Here is a 22,214-nt window from a genome sequence, read left to right as displayed (position 1 = left end):
GACAGAGCGGAGTTTAGGGCTGTTGTACATAGGGTCACTATGGACAGCACATAACAACAACAACAACATAAACCCTGAACCTAGGAAAACAAGTGCTCAACAAAGGATTTATTAAACATAGTAGGCCTTTTCTTGTGGACACAGGAAGTGGAGTTTGGAGAGAGGAAATAGCTTAGATAAAGTCACAATGCCAGAAAAATGAAAAAGCTGGTTCTCCAGGGATTGTGCTTCCCAAACTGGTAACAGTAAAGCAACCCTTGCAAAGGTGAATGCTTGCTGAAGCCAACAGATGACAAGAGTGGGTGAAAATGAGGCCTGGGGTCAGGCAACAGGCAGTGGTGAGGACTACAGCATGCTAGAAGCCCTGTTCTGTGTAAGGGCTCCCTGCTTCTCAGCTCTAGCCTATTGTAACCATTTTGAACTATGGGCCAAACCTTCTGGTTCTATCAGAGAAGCCAGAAACCCAGGCTTTCAAGTGAAATATTCCTGTTCTTAAATTTTGGCAAGCAGTTGGTACCAACTAGGGGGGCAAAAAATCCAAACACCCAACCCTCTGTGTTAGCCAAAAAAAGCATGCCTTTGCTTTGTGGCCTCTGGCTTAAAATTGTTAAATACTTGACGAGTTTTGCCTATTAACCTTTCCACCTACTGCCCTTCAGACACTTGAAATCTCTCAAATGCCTCCAAACCTGGCACCATTCTTCTGTCCTGCTCCCTTAACCCTTTCATGACCCATGGGGTGCATAAACTCATCAACAGTCTCACTGTCTCAGGTCTCTTGGGAACCTGGTATCCCAGTTGTCACACCTGCTGCCACCTGGTGGAGACCTATCGAACTGTGTGAAGCTGAAGAACCGGGTCTCACCTACCTACCATCCCACTACCAGAGTCCACATCAAAATCCGTATCATCACCCCATCATTTCAGCATGCCCCCCGTGACATCAACTGAAACATTTACAGCAGAAGACAAGCCAATCACAGAGGACCTAATATGTGGACAAAGCAGGGCCACAATCAAGTTTTAGTCAAGACAAACCACTTCCCTTTTTCTAATTATTAACATTCTCCAGAGAAGGCTCATGGGATCCCCTGAGTGTGTGGAGTCTCTCAACCACTTCTGTCCTTGTCTTTGAATAAAAAATAAAAATAAAAAAAAACACCACCAATTTTTTAATTGGTTGTTGAGATTATACACAACAGAAAAAAAGTCAACTCAACCATTTCTGCATACACAACCCAGGGCACTGATTGCATTCCTCAAATTGTGCATCAACCCCCCACCCCGCCTTTTATGTTTCTCTTTCCTCAACATAAACGGATTCCCTTTTAAATTTCCTATCTAATCTTTTAAATTGCTGTTTTCAGTTTAATCCCTTAAAGATCGTTCTTTAAAAAAGCCTTGCTCCACAGCAGATAAGTTTGGATTATGATCTAAAGATTATCTTTGGACAGCTGTTTCAGAGGTTTACCTACGTTCAGTGGCCTAGAAAGCCTGGACTCTGTAAGAATTTTAAGTTCTGTTCTATAGTCCCCCCCTTTTGGTCAGCTGTTTTCTGTAGAATCTTTGATCAAAGCATTTAGTAACTGTGGTCAGACACCACCTTATTCTTTAGTCTTATGGTAAAGGGAGGGAGTGGTGGCTCCTCGAGATATCTGTCCTTATCTCCAGATAATTTCAGGGCCATACTTTACAAGTCCTCCGTAGTCCAAGGGTAATCTCCATTACCCCCCCCCCCAATGAGAATATCTGAGGGGCAGATAAGTTAAGGTCTGACTCCTTCCTATCTTTAGGAATAGCCTCTGTCCTTGCTTTTGAGTTGTCAATCACATCACTTAACAACTTCCTTTCTCTTAAAGAGAGAAAAATAGTAATCCATACCTGGCCAATCACAGTACTCCATCTCCTCGATCACTCTGATTGGTCCAACTATATTCACAAGACCAATCAGAACTCTGTTGTGGGATTTTTCTTTTTTTAAAAAATTTGAAACAGTGAAGGGTTTATTTCTAAAATTTTGCTGTCTTTACTCCAAGTTAAGCCACCTTCACAAATCACTATTGGAAATACCTTTGTAATGAAATGCGGATCAAAGTTGTTGCTGTTGTTATGTGCCATCGAGTCGCTTGCTACTCATAGCGACCCTGTGTACAACAGCCCTAAACTCTGCTCTGTCCTGTGCCAATCGCACTGCCTCTGACACACCCATCCCGATTATCCCAGTCACTGAATCAATCCATCTCCCAGAGGTCCTCCCCCTCCTGCGCTGTCCCTCCACCCTACCAAGCACGATGTCCTTCTCCAAAGACCGGTCTCTCCTCACAACATGTCTAAAGTATGTTAGACGGAGCCTCAGAATCCTTGCCTCCAAGGAGCAGCCCGGTTTAACCCTTTCCAGGACAAATCTGTTTGTTTTCCTAGCAGTCCATGGTATATTCAATACTCTTCTCCAGCACCACAGCTCAAAGACATCAATTCTCCTTCTATCCTTCTTGGTCATTGTCCAACTCTCTGATGCATAATAAGTGATTGAGAAGACCAAAGATCAAAGTAGTACTGAGAAAATAATTGTAACATTTTATCCTCTGTCTATTAATGCGCTGATAAAGGACATAGGAGTGTGTAGCATTCCTGCAACTGTGTACTGAGAACAAAGGCATAAGCAGGCAGCTACAATCACAGGGCTCATCTCAGGGTGGGGCTTAGCCTTCAAAAATGTGAGAGCTTTCATAGGCAGATGCTTAAACATCCAAGCTCTTCTTTGCTTCTGTGGTTGTCAAGGGCAAAGTTGTGTTGTGTTGTGTTGTGTTGTGTTGTGTTGTGTTGTGTTGTATGCATGACTCTGGGAAGTTGGTGCCCCTTCCCACTCTGCCATGGCTGCACAGAGGTAGACTTTATGATGTAGATGAAAAACAAGGGGTCAAAGAGAAAGAGAAGAATTGGAAAAGAGAAAACCTGGTGGGTGCCCGTGAATCCATGGCTCCGCTCTTGAGCTTCCCAACTCTGTGGGCTCACGTGGTCCTCTTTTTTGAGCCTGGACTAATTCCAATGGGAGTTTTCTCCCCGAAACCTAGCAGACTCTGACCGCCTCCCAAAGCATATGTAGTGCTCGTGGCAGTAGGACTCTGGCCTCTACCCTTCAGAGACATTGCAAAATCAGAGATCATCTCCTTATAGAAAAAGTTCTATAAGATTTAAAGAGGAGTGGTTTGGTCTCACGTCAGGGCTCAGGACTGCACGACCCATTCACTGGCAAGCACCAAATTCTTAAAAATAATTAAGGCTGTGACTGCAAAATGACATCAGGTGGGCAAAAGTACAGGTGAGAACTTGGGGAGGCTGCACCGCAGTAGGCATTGTGAAGATGGCATAGGACCGGGCATTGATCTGTTCAGCTGTACATAGTGTCACTATGCCTTGGACCTCATCTGATAGCACCTAACAAGACATGAGCTCTGGTGGCTTAGTGGTAAGGAATTGTGCTATCAACGCAAAGATACATGGCTCGAATCCACAAGCTGTTTCTTGAGAGAAAGATGGGCATCTCTTCTGCCTCTGAAAATGCACTGGAGGGTCAGCTAAGCGCTGGGTTCTGACTCCACCGTACAGCAATAATAACAGGACAGAGCAGAGCTGTTCCGTATGGTTTCCGAGGCTGTACGTCTTTCTGGAAGCTGACTGCCACGCCTTTCAAACAAAGAATTACTGGAAAGGTTGAGCCAATGACCTTTCCTTTAGCAGCCAGTTTCTTTCTCTGCCTCACCACCAGGACTTCTTATTGCAACCCCAACATAGATAAAAGCACCTTGGATTGTCGAGAGAAATGTAAGCAAGTTAGCTGAAAGTCTGGGTGATTTAATGGGAATGGGCTTGAGATTTTTTTTTAAAGCCTGTGCTATAACTCTATGACACACTTGACATTCTATAACACAACACACAGAGACAATCTTTATACAAATGAGCTCCCATCACCTTGGGAGACACACACCTAATGCACCAGGCATCTGTTCAATATCATATTTCTTGTCTTTGAGGCACAAGGTCTGGACTTGGAAGACACCAGCGTAGAGGTATAGGGACCTTCTGTTTCTGGATCTAGCTGATAGAGGGGCTTAAGATCCTATTCTACGGAGAAATATACAAATGATTCTTTGTCTTCCATTTCACTTCTGGAATCGGTGAAAACTGATGGAGTTCGTACCGCTCAGATTGTCTCATGGCAAATGGTTAAGCACTTGGCTGGTAACCAAAATATTGGTAGTTCAAACTCACCCAGAAACTCCTCGAGAGAGAGAACTGGTGCTCCACTCCCATAAAGGCGACAGTCTAGGAAATGCTCTGGGATGCTTCCTTTATGGGATATGAGGTGGCTATGAATTAGAATCAACAACAGCAACGATAACTGCATCCTCAGGAGTGCTGTAGACACTATTGCAGAAAGAAGGGCCACGCTCCTGCTTTGAGGAAGAACATATCTAACAAGGTGTCATTAGGCGCCTCTGAGTCACAGTGATTCCAAGAACAACAGAAGGGAAACTATCCAATCTTGTACCATCCTCATCATCTCCCAAATGCTCAGAGCTGGTAGGAGGTGAAAGGAAAAGTGAAACCCACCGGGCTGCGCGCCCTCCCTGGGATCTAACGCCAGTAGTTGAGAGTGTTTGAACAAAGCCATGCATATTTAAAATAGTCACCCGTACCAAATGCTGGCCCTTCCGAATTGCATCTCTCTGCTGTCCCAGGCCCAAGGCGGATAGTTCCTGATTTGCTTGCCTGGAGGGCCCCAAAAATGAAGATCAACACTGCTCAGAGAGCAAATATCAATTTTCACTTTTGCTGTTTTGCTGCCATTGCCTCCAGCATAAGGTGGTGTCTTTTGCTCTGACTGGAAAGGGGACAAGGAAGAGCTGGGAACAAGTTCTGTAACCGCCTCCACTGGCTTCCCCAGCCAGGCCGCCCTTCTCCCTCCTGGCCTGCGTCAGTGGCCATCTTCCTGTGCAGGTTATAGGGCAAAGTTCATAGGGTCAGTTAGTAGATTTCACAGCACATAATAACAACAACAACACACCCAAGGGAGGAAAAGGAACTTGGCCGTTAAATGCTCAGCTCCTTACTAATGGAAAGGTCAGAGCTTCCGTCCCACAAGCCACTCTGAGGTAGAGAGATGTAGCAATCTGCTTCGGTAAGAAAACAGCTTTGGAAACACCGTGTGGAAGTTCAAGGGTCACCGCCAGCTGAACTGACTTGCTGGCTCACTTCGCCAAGAGCAGCGATGTTCAGTAAGATAGCAAACAACAAACGCTAGCGAAAGTAAGGAGAGAACGGAGCTGGTGGGAACGTAAAATGGTGCAACCTCTATAGAAAGCAGTTTGGCATGTCTTTAGATTGAGGTTGTCAACAGCTTCAACTTGCTTGGCTCCACAATCAACATTTCTGATACTAACAACCAGGAAATCAAAAGACAAATTGCACTGGGGAAAATCTGCTGTCAGGGACCTCTCCAAAATACTGAGGAGCAGTGATGTCAGTCTAGAGACTAAGGTGCGCCTGATCCAGGCCATGGTCTTTGCAATTACTTGCTATGCATCAGAGAGCTGGACAATGACTAAGGTTCACAGAAGAATTGATGCCTTTGAGTTGTGGTGCTGGAGAAGAGTACTGAATATTCCATGAACTACTAAGGGAATACACAGGTCTGCCCTGGAGAGGGTAAAACCAGGCTGCTCTTTGGAGGCACAGATTCTAAAGCTCTGTCTGATATACTTTGGGCACGTTGCAAGGAGGGACCGGTCCTTAGAGAGGGATATCATGGCTGGAAGTGGGGAGGGACAGCACAAGAAAGGAAGACTGTAGATGAGACGGACTGACTCAGCGACTTGGGGTCATGAGGGTAGGTGGGTCAGAGACAGTATATTGGCTCAAGATAGAGCAGGTTTTAGAGCTGGTGTACATGGGGTTGTTATGAGTCAGAGCCAACTCAACGGCACATAACAACAACAACTAGAAAGTTGAGAATCCAAATACCATTTGACCCCACAATCCCACTCTCAAAATGCAGACTCAACTGACCTTCCAGTGAGTTTTGGGAGGCTGTAAAACACAAGGGAGGAGGCTGCCCATCTTTCTTCCTTGGAGTCACTTGCGGATTCAAACCACCGGAGAAGAGCTGCCTTTGGCTTATCTGTGCGACTCCCTACCGAGCTCCCTGAAAGAGTCTGATTAGGTATTCCAAGAAATTAATTACATTAATACAATTATCATTAATGTTATAAAACAAAGCATGTGTGAAGGAAAGTCCAATATGATTTGCAAACCTTCACACAAATAAGTAAAGAGAATTCATCTGAGAGCGACAGATAAACCCAGAAGAAGGTGTTCTAGTGGTGCAATGGCTTAAGTGCTTGACTGCCAACCAGAAGATCAGTCGTTCAACCTCTCCTTGTGGCTCCATGGAGGAGAGAACTGCTGGTCTGCTCCTGTAAAGATGGCAGCTTAGGAACCAGCACCCCCCCCCCCCAGCAGCTCCGCTCTGTCACGTGGGGCTGCCATGAAAGTAAAGGGGCTGCCATGAAAGTAAACTTGACACGATGGGCTACAAACGCAAAGGATGATGGCTGGAAAGTGAACCGCGGCTCCACCGCTGGGTTTACTGCCGTTTCTCCCCCACACTCAGTGCTCAGGATTATCGAGTCCTACCCTCTGCAGGCCTGAATCACTGCTCCCTGGGCACTGGGTGGGCCCAGAGGGGCGGAGGCGAGATCTGAACAGCTGACATTTCCTTTGGCAGCCCAGCTTGAAACACACTATATTGGCAGGCTCCTTGGAAAAAAATCACTTTGCAACTGCCTGTGGTACACAGTAGGTGCTCAATAAATGGCACTTATCCACAGCAATGAGACTTAATAGTCTCAGCCTCAAAAACTATAAATTCTTTTCCCCTGAGAACCTCTCTCTTCCCTTCTCAGCTTGGCTCTGCTTTGATGAGAAACTTAATTTGAATGCATCTGGTTGCCTTCACTGAACGACTCCAAGTTTAGTTCGTTAAGAGCTGTTTGAAGTACACTTCCTACTGGAGTTGGGATCTGGGCCTTTGTTTTTATGGTTTTCCCTTCCTTTCTTTTTAAAATAAGTCCTTTTATTTACTCAGAAAAGAGAAACTCGTGTTTTGCCAAAGAGCAAACAAGAAAAACCGTGTGGTCTCCAAATTGCAGCAGAGAGGGCTGCCCCTGGGCCCAGAAGAAGGGTGTGGATTGAGAACACGTGGCATTGAACCCCAAAGATGCCAGCCTGGGTGGCAGAGGGAGGCAGGCCAAGGCACAGGTGCATGAACCCACAGCCACAAGGTGGCCAACTGCTATTCCCTCCAGTCCAAGGGCCGTACTGGCACAGATGTGGAACAAAAAAGAGTATTTCTGGCACATCCACAGTCAGACTCCATCACTGAAGCCGCCTCCATCCACCTAAGCCAATCAGGGTTATCCCTTTTTGTCTTCCACAGTGGTTGGTCTCAGTGGCTTAGATATGAGCCAATCAGCAGACACTACTTTTCTGCCTAAGTTATTGGTCAGCAGTGGTCCAATCAGCAATGAACTTAGGGACTTGATTGCCAGGTTGAAGAGCTGCATCTTCCCCTTTCCGTCTTGTACGTAGTTGAGATCACACCATCAATGAGACTGAAAGGACGCGATTCAAACCCAAGTCCTTCCATCTCTACAGTCCATACGACAGTCCTGCTGCACACACTACGGCCGCAATCGCACTTGGCACTAAACAAGAAGACATGCCCCCAAATGGGAGTAGTGATTGTGTCAACTTGACTGGCAAAGGGTGTGTGTCTTTTTTTCTGTTTCACATAATTTCAAAGAAACAACAGTCCAGTAATGGGGAGGGTGGGAGGAGGAAGAAAAACACAGTTTAAAACAATTGGATGTTTTTCAAGTCTCTTGAAAACGCCCAAGGGGAGAATATTGTCAGGACAATGTGCCAAAGTTTCTCAGTTCTCTCTCTGTGTCACTCAGTGTTTTTCTCTCTTGGGATTTTCCTGGACCAAATGAGAAGAGCCAGCTTCCTCTTGCGGTTACAAAACTGAGAAAAATCTATGGGCTGCTGACGGCAACCTCTCAAGTCTAGAAAGCAGAAACAGGAGAGGGGGTTAGGGGGGAAACACAAAGAAACAAAGAACACTTCGAGGAAGTGAGAGAGATCATGCAAGAGAAGAGAGAGAGAGAGGGGGAAGAAAGGAGAGAGAGAGGAGAGAGAGGAGAAAGGAGAGAGAGAGACAGAGAGAGAGGAGAAAGGGGGGAGAGAGAGAGAAGAGGAGGGGATAGAAAGAGGAGAGAGAGGAGGAGGGAGTGCACAGAAAGGGAAGGAGGGGAAGAGGAGAGAGAGAGAGAAGGGGGAGAGGAAGAGAGGGAGGGAGAGAAAGAGAAAGAGGGGAGCGAAATGGAGGTAGGAAGAGAGAGACAGGGAAGGAGGGAGGAAGTGAGAGAGAGAAGCCTGGAGAGAATGCTGGTGCATCTTGATCCCATGGAACCAGATATACCTGAAAGTGGTGGGGTCTACCTCCTGGAAGTTCCTATTATGTGAGCCATTGAACTTTAAGTCAGTTTGTATCATGTTTCAGTCAATACCAAGAAAAAATAGAAAAGAATCCAGAAGGCAAGACCAGAATTTTCCTTTGTCAGTTATTTACATGCTGTTTTAGATAGCTTGTAAATTCTCCTGTATATGCTATATTATCGTATATAAAATGTGGTTTAACCAACTTATTTGAACAGAGACACCTTTTTCACAGGAAGGAGCGCTTCTTCTTTGATCAACTGCCTTTGAGCGCTGGAGTGTCCAAGGCAGTCCTCTTTGCAACCCAGGGCCTGTCCCTCAAACTCACTGCTACCCCTGGCTTCCTGGGCCACAGTTTCTCCACCTCTTTGACCTCTGGGAGAGACTGGCACATCCAAAGCCCCTGGAAAGCCTCTCGAGTGGAAATTCATTAAGGTTGGAGCAAGCTGCAGATGAAAGGAGCTGATGGAACTCCGTAACCATCCCAATAAAAATTCCCCTTCAATTACAGGATCATTTTCTTCTCACGGCATTTGCAGCCAGCCGTCAGCTCCTGGGTCGTTCTCCATGTGACCAGACCAGTCTTTCTGGAATCCCTGCATTTCTTTTTTTTCTATGAGGCTCAGGGAGAAGAAGGTAAGGATGAAAAGAAAGGAGGACAGTGGGTGCATGTTAGAAATGGCAGTTGAGTTCTGTGGGGTTCAAGAGGTTGCTGGAGACGGACTGAGGTGAATAAGAAGAATACACATCAGCCTGCAGGGCCCAGAGGCAAAGTCCCTTCATTTCTATGACTCTTCTCTCTCTCCCCCTTCCCTCCTTCTTACACACCACACCGCATGACACACACCACACTGCACCACACGGTACACATACCACCACATCACACCACAGATCACAGCACATCACCCTGCGCCACCACCCCCATGCACCACACAACACACCCTGTACCACATTGTATCACCCACACTACACCACACGACACACCAGATCACACCACACAACACACATCACACCAGTCCCTCCACACAACGCACACACAAGCTGCCTGATACTTTCCCAGAAAAAAACAAGAACAGCTCACCTCGCGGTCTCTGCTCTAGAATGCTCCCTGCCTCTCCTAGCCCATTTGCTGCAGCTCACAGGCTACCCAGCACATCCTCTTCAGCCTTCAGGCTGCAGATAACAAGTCCTCTTCAAGGCTTTTTCTGTTGTTGTTATTGTTGTTGTTGTTGTGTGCACGTGCACCAGCCACATGCACAACAAAACGAAATGCTGCCCAATCCCGTGCCCCTGTGATCAGCCCCTATGATTGTTGGGCTGCGATGATCCCCAGGGTTTTCACCGGCTGAATTCCGGGAGTGGACACCAGGCCTTTCTTCCTGTCTGTCCTAGTCCAGGAGCTCTTTGGCAGTCGGCTCAGCGTCGCAGCAACTCCCAAGCCTCCACGGACAGGTGACGGTGGCTGCACGAGGCCAACCGACTGGAATCGAGACCAGGCACGGAACCTGGGAGCGAGAGGATCCCAGCCACCCTGAGACTGCCCAGGGGACTAAACGCCCCATCCTGCAAATCACTAGCACCCCGTACTTCATCGCTTGGAGCACACTGCCGTGAACTAGCTGACCACCCCTCACCGAGTGCTACTGGAAGCAACCGTGGTGGCACAATAGGTGAGCCCTTGGCTGCCAGCTGAACTGCCAGCAGTTCTAGGGGCCCCACAGGGGAAAAGGCCTCTTCTTCTGCTCCCATAAAGATGACAGCCTACAAACCCTGATGCAGGGGGGGTCGCTGAGACTCAGAATTGACACATCAGCACGAGTAGCTCCTGCTTCTCCCTGCCCCCCTCGAAGCTGGGAGCCCCAAGAGGGCAGCTCACTGCTGCACATCCTGAAGTTGGGGTTTGGGAGCGGTCAGTCACCAGCTGACGTGAATCTAGTGAAGAAGATACTGAAGATCGAGGCCAGAGCCCGGGAGGAGCCCTGGTGGCGCAGGGGTGAAAGGACTCGGCCTCTAACCGGAAGGTCCACTCAGTGGAAATATCTATCGGGCTCCTCACACTGTTTGGTAAAGGACCCTACAGCAAACGTTTGAGGTTTTGCAAAGCAGAGGCAGCACAGAGGCTGTTGTGTGGGTTCTTGTGGTGGTGATGGTGGTGGAGGTGGTGGTGGTGGTGGTGGTGGTGGTGGTGTTAGTGGCTGCTGAGTTGGTTCCACATCATGTACAGAGAAGTGCTTCTCTCGGAGCCAGTCACCGGACCCCCCCTCCAGCGTGTCTCCGGGTGGGCTCCAGCAATCAGCCCATCCGCTGGTACACTCGCACATTGCCCTTTGCACCCCCAGAGACATGTGTGACTGGACATAGACATAGATATTTATGATAGAGATGGATGTTGTTGTTGCTGTTGTGTACCGTCAAGTCAGAACCAACCCCTAACCTCTGCTTTTCCAGCTGTGACGTCCTTCTCCAGGGACCTGCCCACCTTGGTCACATGTCTAAAATACATGAGATGAAGTCTCATCACTATCTTTGCTTCTGACTCTATAAAAACCCACTTCATTTCCATCAAGTCAGAACTGACTCGCAGCCGAACCTCCAGCAGGTTTTCGGAGGCTGTCACTTACACAGGAGATTGCTCATCTTCCTTCCTCAGAGACACTGGTGGCTTCGAACCATACACCTTTGAGCAGCAGAACGATTCTCTACCCACTAGAACAACGGAGCTCCATGCATAAACACAGACGCACACGTGTGCCTCCTTGATGTCGGAACCTTTCCTGTCTAAATTTTTCTCCATTTAAATCCAAAGAACAAGGACACTTTCTTTTTCTTTTCAGACTAAATAGATGATGCTCTTTGAAGAAGCCTGATGGGGCAACAGGTAAGTGCATGGTTGTTAACCAAATGTTAGCTGTTTGAACCCACACAGCGGCTCTCCAGGAAAGAGACCCAGGGACTTGTTCCCATAAAGGTTACAGCCTAGAAGACCCCACGGGGCCCTTTCACACTGTCACCTGAGGCTGCAATGAGCTGAAATAACTTGAAAGCACCTAAAGAACTAATGAAACTGTGTCCCTCGGTTCAGTCTCCGCACTATGACGCTGGCATTAGCATAGCGCCTGACGACACCATCTTCATCCAGGCCTGTCTGTGTGTGCCCGTCCCCAGCTGTCCCCGTGATGTCCTCCTCGCTTCTCTGCACTCACGCAGTTGTCTGGTCCATTTAGTGTCCTTCCATCGAGGACAGCTCTGCTGTCACTTCTGTTTTCGTCTTCTGTGACACTGACATTTTGAGAAGTCCAGGTCGGGATTCTGTGGAGGGTCGTTCAGTTGTTTGTTTGTTAGCTGTGAATTGTTGCTAACCGTTATTAAGTGGAGCATGTATCCCTCAGATCTGCCTGTGGGAAATGAAGAGGGGCTGGCACAGATGGAGATGCGTGTCCACATGGCTGGTCCTGGCTGCTGCAGCCCCTCTGGATAGAGCGATGGGTCCAGGGGTCTCACACCCTGTCTTTCCTTCTCCCATGCCCTCTATATTTGCAAACCTCCCTTAATAGGAACCGGCAAGTCCCCCAATTCCACATGCAAAGGCCCTGAGCCATGAGGGGTCGTGTCATCCTGGAGAGAGGCTGCAAAATTCAGAGGGTCTGGCCACAGAGTCAGTGGGGCCCAGTGCAATGCTGAGGGCATTGGTGGACCAGAGATAGAATCTCGCCTTCCTGGGCTGGGGGTGGGAGGAGTCCTACATAACAGAACAAGCATTGCTGCTCCCCTGCCCAACCTCAACCCCATGATCAGGTGTGAATCTAACCACTGGAGTTTTTTTCCACTTTTAAGTAGATTGTCAGGCCTTTCTTCCTGGTCTTAGTCTGGAAGCTCTCCTGAAATCTATTCAGCATCATAGCAACACACACAAGCCTCTACTGACAGAGAACATATGAGGGGCACTGGTCAGGAAACGAACTCTGAGTCTTCCTTACGACGGGAGAGAATTCTGCCATTGAACCAGTATGGCTTCACCAGTTTTCACGACTCTGACCTTCACTTGGCCTTCTGTCTGTCTGTCCATCCTTTCTCACAGCATTTGCCCCAATACCTAGCATTTAGACTTGCATTTATTTTGTATTTTGCCTTTAAAACTACTTACTCTAAAGACTCAAATTCCTTTTTTGAAAGGAAAAATTTCTACTTCCATTAACCAGTATCACTGGCCATTCTTGGTGACAACAAAATAATACAAAATCCAAAAGAAATTGTTGAATTCTAGCTCAATAAATACTGTGTGTACCAGAAGGGGAGGCGCCAGCTGGGGGGTAGGGGTGGGGCAGCCTCTGTATGCGTTAGTTTCTATATTCACTACCTAGAAGGCTCTAGAAAGACAATGAAAGTCTGCATCTCAGAGGGGATGTTGGGGGTCTGGGTAAGACACAGTGACATGACTGAGAACTTAGAACGTTTTGAATAAACAGGAGCTGTTGTAAACAAACACTAGACAAGCCTGTCAGGTGAACAGTAACACCAGTGAGGTACAGAGTCCTCAGAACAATCAACTATATAATACAGTCAGAAGTCAAGTTCAGAAGGGAAGGATAGAAGGGAAGAATGGATAGACATGGGAGAGCCAAGGATCGAGCGGGTACAGTGTCACTCCATTGAAAGGATTGTGATCAACGTCACAAAACATACTACATATAAATGATTGAGTTGAAAACCAATTTGCTCTGTAAACTTTTATGTGAATCATGATAAAAAGTTGGGACTTGTCCAGTTTGTTTCACTTATAATTCAGTGCTTCCCTGAGGGGAGATTCTACCCCAGGGGACACGTAGCACAGTCTGGAGACATTTAGGGTTGCCATGCCTGCTGCACAGATGAGGAGGTGCACTAGGGTGAAGGTCAGGGGCGCTGTTAAACCTCCTATAACACCCGGGACGGCGCCCACCACAGACATCATCCAGCCCCAAGGTCAAGAACACGATGAAGGGAAGCCCTGCTCATGAATGATGAGGCCGATTCCACTGTGAATTCCCACAGCTGCCCTTCACTCTGGTGCCTTGTGGGTAAGGAGTCGTGCCTCAAACCCCCGGGCAGTCAGTTCAAGTCCACCAGCTGCCCCGTGGAAGAAAGACATGCAGTCTCTTCCCTAGCATTTCACTGCCTCTAAAAACCCCAGCAGAGCCTGACTCTATGGCACACAACAACAACAACAACTCTTCAACGGGCAGATTTTGCCCCTAATGCCTTGTTTCAAATAAGTCCTGGTGGCCTAGTGGTTAAGTTCTTGACTGCTAAACAAAATGTCATGGGTTTGAACCCACAAGCTGCTTCTGGGTGGAGTGGGAGATGAGGTGAACTGCTTCTGCAGAGTTTGCAGGCTTGGGGGTTTGGTGGGGCCATTCTCCTCGGTTCTATAGGGTCTCCAGGAGAGAGACACAACCCAAAGGCAATGGGTTTGGGCTGTGAGATTTCAGTCTTGTTTCAGTGGAGCTCTGGTGGTGCAGTGGTTAAATGCTTGACTGCCTACGAATATGTTGGCGGTTCGATGCCACCGACCACTCTGCAGGAGGAAGATGAGACCGTTATGTAACTTTCCACGAAGATTGCAGCCCTGGCCGCCCTCGGGGGCAGCTCTGCTCGTCCTGCGTCAGAACCCCCTGGTGACAACAGCAGCTCTTTCACCTTTGCAGAAGCCCCGAGAACGACAAGCTGTCCTTCTCCACGACCACATCTCTGTACTGTGCAAACAGCATGCTTCACTCTTGATTGAAAGGCTGGTGGTTTAAACCCCTGAGAGCACCTCAGAAGAAAAGTCTGGCAACCCGCGTCGCCTGAAAACCCCACGGACACTGCACACGAGGGGTCACTGTGAGCAGCAGTCGCGTCCTGACAGCCACTCTTCTCTTGGTTTGGTTTGGCCTTGCATTTTTACAGAGGAGGAAACAGACTTAGCCTCCTCTCAGCTCCACCAGCTGGGATTTGAACAGCCCAGCTCCCAAGTGCCACCATGTTGCCTGGGCCCCACTCAGCCTTCAGAAACCTCCCTGAAGTGTATACCCACACGCACTCCTCCAGGACCTCTGGAAGCCCGGCTCAGCCTCAGAGTGACCCCGTCCCAGGCAGCGGACCCAACCTGTCATCTGAAGCTCCCTGGTGTACTCTTCCCCTCATAAAGAGTCGGCCTTTCAAGTCTACTTTATGACACAGCAAACAACCCTGACCATGCAGCTTATCAGCACATACAGCCTACTGCCCTGTGGCTACCAGAGGTTGGGGTTTCCATCCCTTAAAGACCATACGCATTCTCATTAAATTAATGTACTGTTTTTTTCTTGGTATTATGTACTATAGTATCAGAACGACTCACGGCTGACCCTCCAGTAGGTTTTCAGAGGCAGTAAGTCACCCAGGAGGAGATTGTCCATCCTTCTCCCACGGAACAAGTGGTGGATTCGAACTGTGTGCCTCTAGGATTGCAGTACAGTTACTTACCACTAACTAGACCAGTCTAGTGCGCTGTAAACACAGGACGGAGCTGTTGGACTCAGATAAATGTGGAGCTGGCTTTGCACCCTTCCAATTCACAGCAACTCTGTGTGACAGAGCAGAATTTCCCCGTAAAGTTTTCTAGGCTGTAAAGGTAGGAGGCTTCCAGGCCTTTCCTCCGTGGAACCACCGACTGGGTCCACACTTTGTGGTTGGCAGCCAAGCATGTAACCATTTCGTTGTCAGCGCTCTCCTGAGCACTGACCCCCACTGTCAGAGCCCCTTCTAACTCACAGCCACCCCACAGGGGTTCCAAGGCTGGATGGGTCTGAACTGTCAATCTTTCCGTTCACAGTCAAGCACGCAGCCATCGTGCCATTGGGGCTCTTTAAAGCTGAGAACCTGACAAGCAAAGCCACTGTTATCTAGTCGGTTCTGACTGCTGTCGACTCTCTGTTGGACTTTGGAGGCTGTAAATCTTTACAGGAGGTGTCACCACCTTTCTCTCATAGAGCGACTGACAGATTCAAACTGACGACCTTGTGATCAGCAGCCCAGCACTTTACACACTGTGCCACCTCTCAAATTCATTGCCTTGCTGGCAGAGCGAACTCATCGCTGACCCTCCAGCAGGTTTTCAGAGGCTTCGAGCTGCATGGCGGTACATTGCTCATCTTTCTCCCCAGGAGCCTCTTGTCGATTCAAACCACCATAGCGGCACTGCCTGTGTGCTAGCAGCGTGCTTCCCTGTGGACGACGCTACCAGGGACACCATCTACTGTGTTACCACAGGTTCTTAAAACTGAGAGGATCCAGTGGGTGATCTTGGAGGACATTATCCTGAGTGAGCTATCTCAGTCACAAAAGGACAAATACTGCATAGGGCCACTGTTGTAAAACAGGACTGACCTGGGGGTTGAGGGGAGACAGAGAAGGAGGAAAAAATGGATGTATACTGCATTGAAACAGATGAGGGAGAGAAGCATTTGAAAGGAATATATGATTTGGTATTATTGTCATGACAGGAGCTCAGAATAAAGGCTGCACAGTGGAGTGGACTTTGGGGAAGGGATTGTAAAACAATGAAAGAATTTTTCTTTTACTTTTCAAAGAGAAGAGTATACTGAGGGGGTGAGGGGAGAGGTTGGGAGAAAAGTGCAACAATGAATAAATGGAAACCCTAAGTCTCTGTGTAAACTTTCATTAAAATTAATAACAAGCAAACAAAAAAACTGAGAGGTTCCCCAGAAAGCATGCTCTACCCCACTCCAGGTCTCCCCATCAACCCAACTCATGGACCAAGGCTGCAGTGCTAAGCGGGAGGTCTACACACTGGAGCTCTTGAATATAACATCCCTAAAGTCCAGGACTCTGTCCAGGATGGGACAACCCCTGGAGAGCTCCCCCAGAGACATCATGACTCCCCAAATGTCAGCGTCTGCCCAAGTCCCTGCTTGCTGCTGCCCCATCCCTGAAGCAGTGGATTTGCAAGGACTGGCCTCTCCCCTGCAGTGGGTTTGAGAGGAGCAGCCTGTCCCCCCAGCTCGTGCTCGCTGCTGCCCAACCCTCGCAGTGACGGGTGGGTTTGGACGAACCAGCCTCTGAAAGGCCCAAGTGCATGGTTTGTGCAAAGCCCAAGTGCATGGTTTGTGCAAAGCCCACCTGACTGGCTGCAGTGAGAGCAGAGAATAAAACCAGGAAGACAGGATGAGCGGCGGGTGTCTCGGGCCTCAATGTGGAAATAATCATTTCTAAGGAAAACAACAAATTAAAAACGTAGCGGCACTTCCTGCTGCCTGGTTTCAGATCTGGTCTGGCTGGAATTACATCAAAAGGCATAAAATGTAAACATTTCACAGAGTGTCTCTCCGCGTCCCCCTCCCTCCCACCCATCCTCACCCAACAAAGTCGGGCACAAGCCAGACTCATCAGAAGGTGAAAAGAGGAGAGACCTTCAGAGCCACCTGAGCCAAAACCTTGACAGGGCGACACAGGAAACTGAGTCAGGGTGGGATGGTCAAGGGACTGGCCACCTAGGGAGGTGCAGCTGGTTTGGGGCAAGGGTAATGCTCATGGTTCCTGGTGGAATTCTCGCCTTCCATGCAGGAAACTTGAGTTCAGAGTTCAATTCTCAGCAGTTATAAGTGGAAATGCATCTCCCCTGACCCAGGCCCCCAAAAATGAGTGTTGTAAATGCTAATCTCTGTGTCTGTGGTTCCAGCGCCATTTGAGAATGATCTGTCAGGTATGCCAACAAGGCAGGATTAGAGTAGAGTTATCTGAGTAAATCTCTTACAAGAAACAAAAGACTAGACAGAGCTGGGGAAGACTGATGCCCACGCGGACACCTCTAACAAACCAGGAACTGGAGGCTGAAGAGACAAGGCTGCACTCCAGAGACAGAGAGAGACTTCCCTGAGAGCTGGACCCTGAGCTGGGACTCCCCGCCTCACAAATCGTGAGAAAAGACATTTCTCTTCGTGAAAACCACCCACTCGAGATAATTCTCCTGAAGCCGCATGAGACGCTCTGACTTTCAAGCAGTGAGAGGATTCTGCACTACTTGGAAAAGTCAACGAAAGGTCGGTGACCAAGATGAAGACCCTCGACCAGATGAACGGGCATCGTCCGGCCGACAGTGGGTGTAAGTGCCTCAGAGACTGAGGTGGTGCGGGACTGAGCGGGGTCTGTTTCTACTGCGCGTGGAGTCAGGGTGAGGGAGAGGCGCCTCCAGGGGCCCCCACAACACCATAACAACCTCCAGAACCATGAGCGGCTACGTGCACGTTGTTTTAAGCCACTGTCGGGTGTTCTGCAATAATGCGCCCACATAAACATTTCACATTCGCATATAATACCAAGAGCATTCACTCATAGGAGATTGGAGAGGGGGCTTCAGAGTTTGACAAGCATCTAGAATCTGCACCTTATTTGTATAAAATTCAGGTACATGTGTGGCACCTGTTACATCAGCGATAGGAAACCACACACGCTAAGCAAGGCGCTCACCCCGCTTCTGTCTCTTCCTGGCTGCGTGACTGGGATCAAGCTGCCAGGCTCTACGTGCAGAGAAGGAAAACCAGCAGAGACGTTTGTCACCAGATCTGCCAGCATGAAGGAAACGGCTTTTGGCTACATCACCAGCATGGAGGCTTCTTGTTCACGGCTGTCTCCTCAGCCCCCAAGACGACATCTCCACACAGTGGGTCCCAACTTCGCACAGTAGGTGCTCAGTAAGTCAGCACCAGGGTCTTAGCTGGGAGTCGAGGATCACAGTGCCTTGGAATTGAGGGAAACCAAGGCCAAGTCCTTTAACTCTGGGGCCAAAGACGTTGAGTTGGCCTTCAGCTCAATTCCAAGTCCAGGACAACGTTCTCCTCGTTGGTGACTAGTAGGGGACAGACCACAGGGGAACTCTCCTCTCTCTCATACCCCTGGACTGGCAGTGTCTGTGGTTGTGAGATAAATGTCCCCCACTGCCCATAGCTCCCCAGTGACTCGGCACTCATCTGCCCCACCTCCTCTAGTTCTTCCTGTTGGGGTCTCTTTCCCTCCTCACCTCCCAGCACACACCTATCAACAGGTGGGGGTGCTGTAGCAGAATCCCCACCAGCACCCCCATGGCCCTCTCCCACTTCCCCAACCTCTCCCATCCCAGCTCCTGTACCTGTACCCCATCCCCTCTCCCCATCCATTCCCCCACCATTTCACCTACATTATCTCACAGCACCCTGTTACCTGGAAAGTACAGGGAGTCAGAGATCTCCCAGAAGCCAGGCATGAGCCTCCAGGAAGAAAGGCAGAAGAAGGGAGGGGCTGGGATTGTTTACTGCGCCTCTCAAGTGGCCTGGGTGCCAGGCCAAACAAGTGGAACCCAGGGTCCCACTTCACTCTCTGAAAGCACAGTGCACGAACCTGATTGTCGTCCCTTAACAATGACAAACTGGAGTTCAAGGTCACTGGGCTGGGAAGTGATGACACCAGGACTTGAACCCAGACTTCCTCATCACAGGCACAGATGAAAGTCACACTGCAGGTAGGCCGGGGACTTGTTGGACAGCAGAGGGCACTGGGAGGCCAGGGGGGCTAGGAGGAAGGAGGTTGAGAGAGGAGGACCAAGGGAGATCTGTCAAGAGGCAAAGAGAGTCATGAACTGAACTGACAGCCTATCACAGTCATGGTAAAACCAAGTCAACACCACCTAACAACACGTTTATAGCCCTTGGTTTTGATTACCATCGAGTTGAGCACAACTCATAGTGACGCTGTGAACTAAAGACCTGATGCCTTTCTGTAACTATCATCGTTTCTCAAAATTCATAGTTTCCAGAGACATGTTGTTTAGGAAGTGGACGCCACTCCTGCTTCCAAATTATAGCCCTTAATATGCCCTAGTTGCTAAACTCTGTGACACTGATGTGCCAAATGCGATAATGGTCACCCATGGTGGACAGTGTTTGGTGGAGCTCCCCGAGTAACGCAAGCTTGGAAGCAGGAGTGGCATCCACTTCCGAAATGGCTTGCCTCCAGAAACTCTATGACAGTGCTCAGGTCTTTTGTTCATAGGGTCGCTATGAGTTGTCTACAACTTGATGGCACCTAACAACAACAACATGCCCTCAATACAATGTGATTCGAATCCACCAGCTTCTCTACAGGAGAAGGATGAGCAGTCTCCTCCCTTGTGATTTACAGCCTCTGAAAACCCACTGGAGGGCCAGCTGTGCTTCAGTTTCCACTCAAAGGCAAAAGACTCAAAGTGCAGTAACACACCCAAGCCTCACCTTTTCTAGACAAGGGAGCTGCAGTTCAGAAACTTTATGTCACTTGCTGAGGGTCATACCATAAGCAGGAAAGCTGAGATTCAAACCCAGGCAAAGTGGGTCCAGAGGCTGGCTTCCAACTGGACACCCTGTAGCACCACGAAGAGGAGCAGGCAAGGTCAAGGTCCCACGGTCTGCCTCCTGTGAAGAGTTGCATGGACAGATCCCCCTACTGAACAGCACTTTGGCCATTTCCTGGCACGTTCCCCTGTGATAATACGGAGCAGACAGCCCTGTAGAGAGACGCCCTGTGTATCTGTGGGTGCTGGTCCCCTGGCTAACTCCCTGTTGTGCTATAAGGCAGGGATTTTGTTTTCCTTTGCTATGTTTTGCTTTTAATGCGACTACCCTATAACGAATACAGTACGGGCTTTTTAAAAAATTAATTTTAATGAAAGTTTACAGAGACTTAGGGCTTCCAGTCATTCATTGTTGCACTTTTTTCCCTATCCACCCCTCCCCCCAATTCACTCTTCTTGAAAAGAAAAAGAAAAACTCTTTCATTGTTATGCAATCCCTCCCCCCAAATCCACTCCATTATGCAGCCCTCACTCTGGACTTCTGAATACAGTATGGGTTGTTTTGGGTTGTTTTTTTTTTAATTTTTAACAGATCTGCAATCTCCCTCTGCCCCCCTTTTTCTTAAGTTACTTCCCCACCCTAACTCCCAACTTCTTGCAACCACTAATTTCCTTTTGTCCCAATTCATTAAAGCAGGATTCTCAGCGTGACTCTTTGGAACTTAAATGCCTAAGCTTGGTGGAAAAATCCGTTTTATTCAGGGCAGGGTTCCTAGAGTGAGGAATTTATTGTCTTTATGGTAGTGCTTCAGGAGCTCAGCCAATTGTCTCTTTCTCAACTTGTTGCCATTGAACCAGACCCTCCACTGAGTTTCTAAGGCTGTAAATTTTATGAGAGGAGACGGCTCCTCTTTCTCCCTCAGAGCAAGGGGGTGGGGTGCGGATTCGAACCACCAGACACGCACAGCCTGTCAGCACACCAGGGGTCCCTTATGTTCCTCAGTTGCAATGCTGTTGTTGTGTATCATCAAGTCCCGCTGGTATCGACCCAGAGCTGACTCTCCCGTGGGTTTTCAGAGACGGTAAATTGTAAATTCTCCCATGAAGCAGCTGGTGGATTCAAACCCCGTGCCTTTGTGTTGGCAACACAACCCTTTACCACTACATCACTACAAACCATCCACACCAAGTGGCCTCTCACAATGGCAGACACCTGGGCTGAATGCAGATCACACTGGCTCCAGAGAGTCTGGGGTTGGCTGGTGAGATGCATTCCAAGGTGAGGGGCTGCGGATTCCTATCAGGAATCCCTTGGGATGGGCCTGGGGGAGGGGAAGAGATCTGAGTGGAGGCGCGTGTAGACACCATGGCTACCATTTATCATCTGATGACCTTGGTCTGTTACTCCCTCTTTTAGACAGTGACAGTGATAATGACTGTGTCTTTTCCATGTCCAGTCAGGAAGACTTTATGGACAAAAGCACGCCTAACACCTCCTGGGTCATGACTGGCCCTCAGAAGAAATTACCTGTTATTAATTAATGATAATCTCTTAAAAACAACCCAAACCCACACTCACTGTAGTCAGTTTTAACTAACCGGGACCCTAAGAGACAAAGTGGAACTGCCCCAGGGAGTTTCCAGTCGTCACAGAAGCACCCTGCTGTATCATTCTCCTCAAGAACAGCGGGTGGGTTCAAGCAGAACTTAAACACTGCAACACCAGGCCTCCTTTTGCTGCCTCTAGTTGTTGTTGTGTGCCACGGGGTCAGGACTGACTCAGCTGACCTTCCAGTGGGTTCTCAGAGGCTGGAAGTCACATGGGAGGAAATCACCCATCCTTCTCCCTCGGAGCAGCTGGTGGATTTGAACCATCTACCTTCTTGTGGCAGCTCAACTCCTTATCACTGATTCACTGGAGCGCCCTTTTCTGGCTCCTCGAGTCTCAGAAATACAGCAAGTAAGGGCAACGTCCACTCTCCCCGCCTTGGTCCATACGCAGCTCCCCAGCCTCTCCGAGAGCAAAGACAGTAGCAAGGACGTATCTCCACCATGTGTTCCCCTGAGGTGGACCTCTGACCTTTTACCCCAGGATGCCTGCACAACTTATCAACCGTGTGTGTTCATTTACAATTGTGTTCTTTGTTTATATTATGAATTGTTCGTAAGTTATGCACACACATTATGTGCCTCATGACTGGAAGAGATCTATATTTGTTCCCATCCCAAAGAAAGGTGACCCAACAGAGTGCGGAAAATATAGAACAATACCACTGATTTCACATGCAAGCAAGATTTTACTGAAGATCATCCAAAAACGACTGGAACAGCA

Source organism: Elephantulus edwardii, unplaced genomic scaffold (assembly GCF_000299155.1).
Source record: "Elephantulus edwardii isolate Elephantulus edwardi_28Jun2011 unplaced genomic scaffold, EleEdw1.0 scaffold00015, whole genome shotgun sequence".
Classification (NCBI taxonomy): domain Eukaryota; kingdom Metazoa; phylum Chordata; class Mammalia; order Macroscelidea; family Macroscelididae; genus Elephantulus; species Elephantulus edwardii.
Note: the sequence above shows the minus strand (reverse complement) of the source record.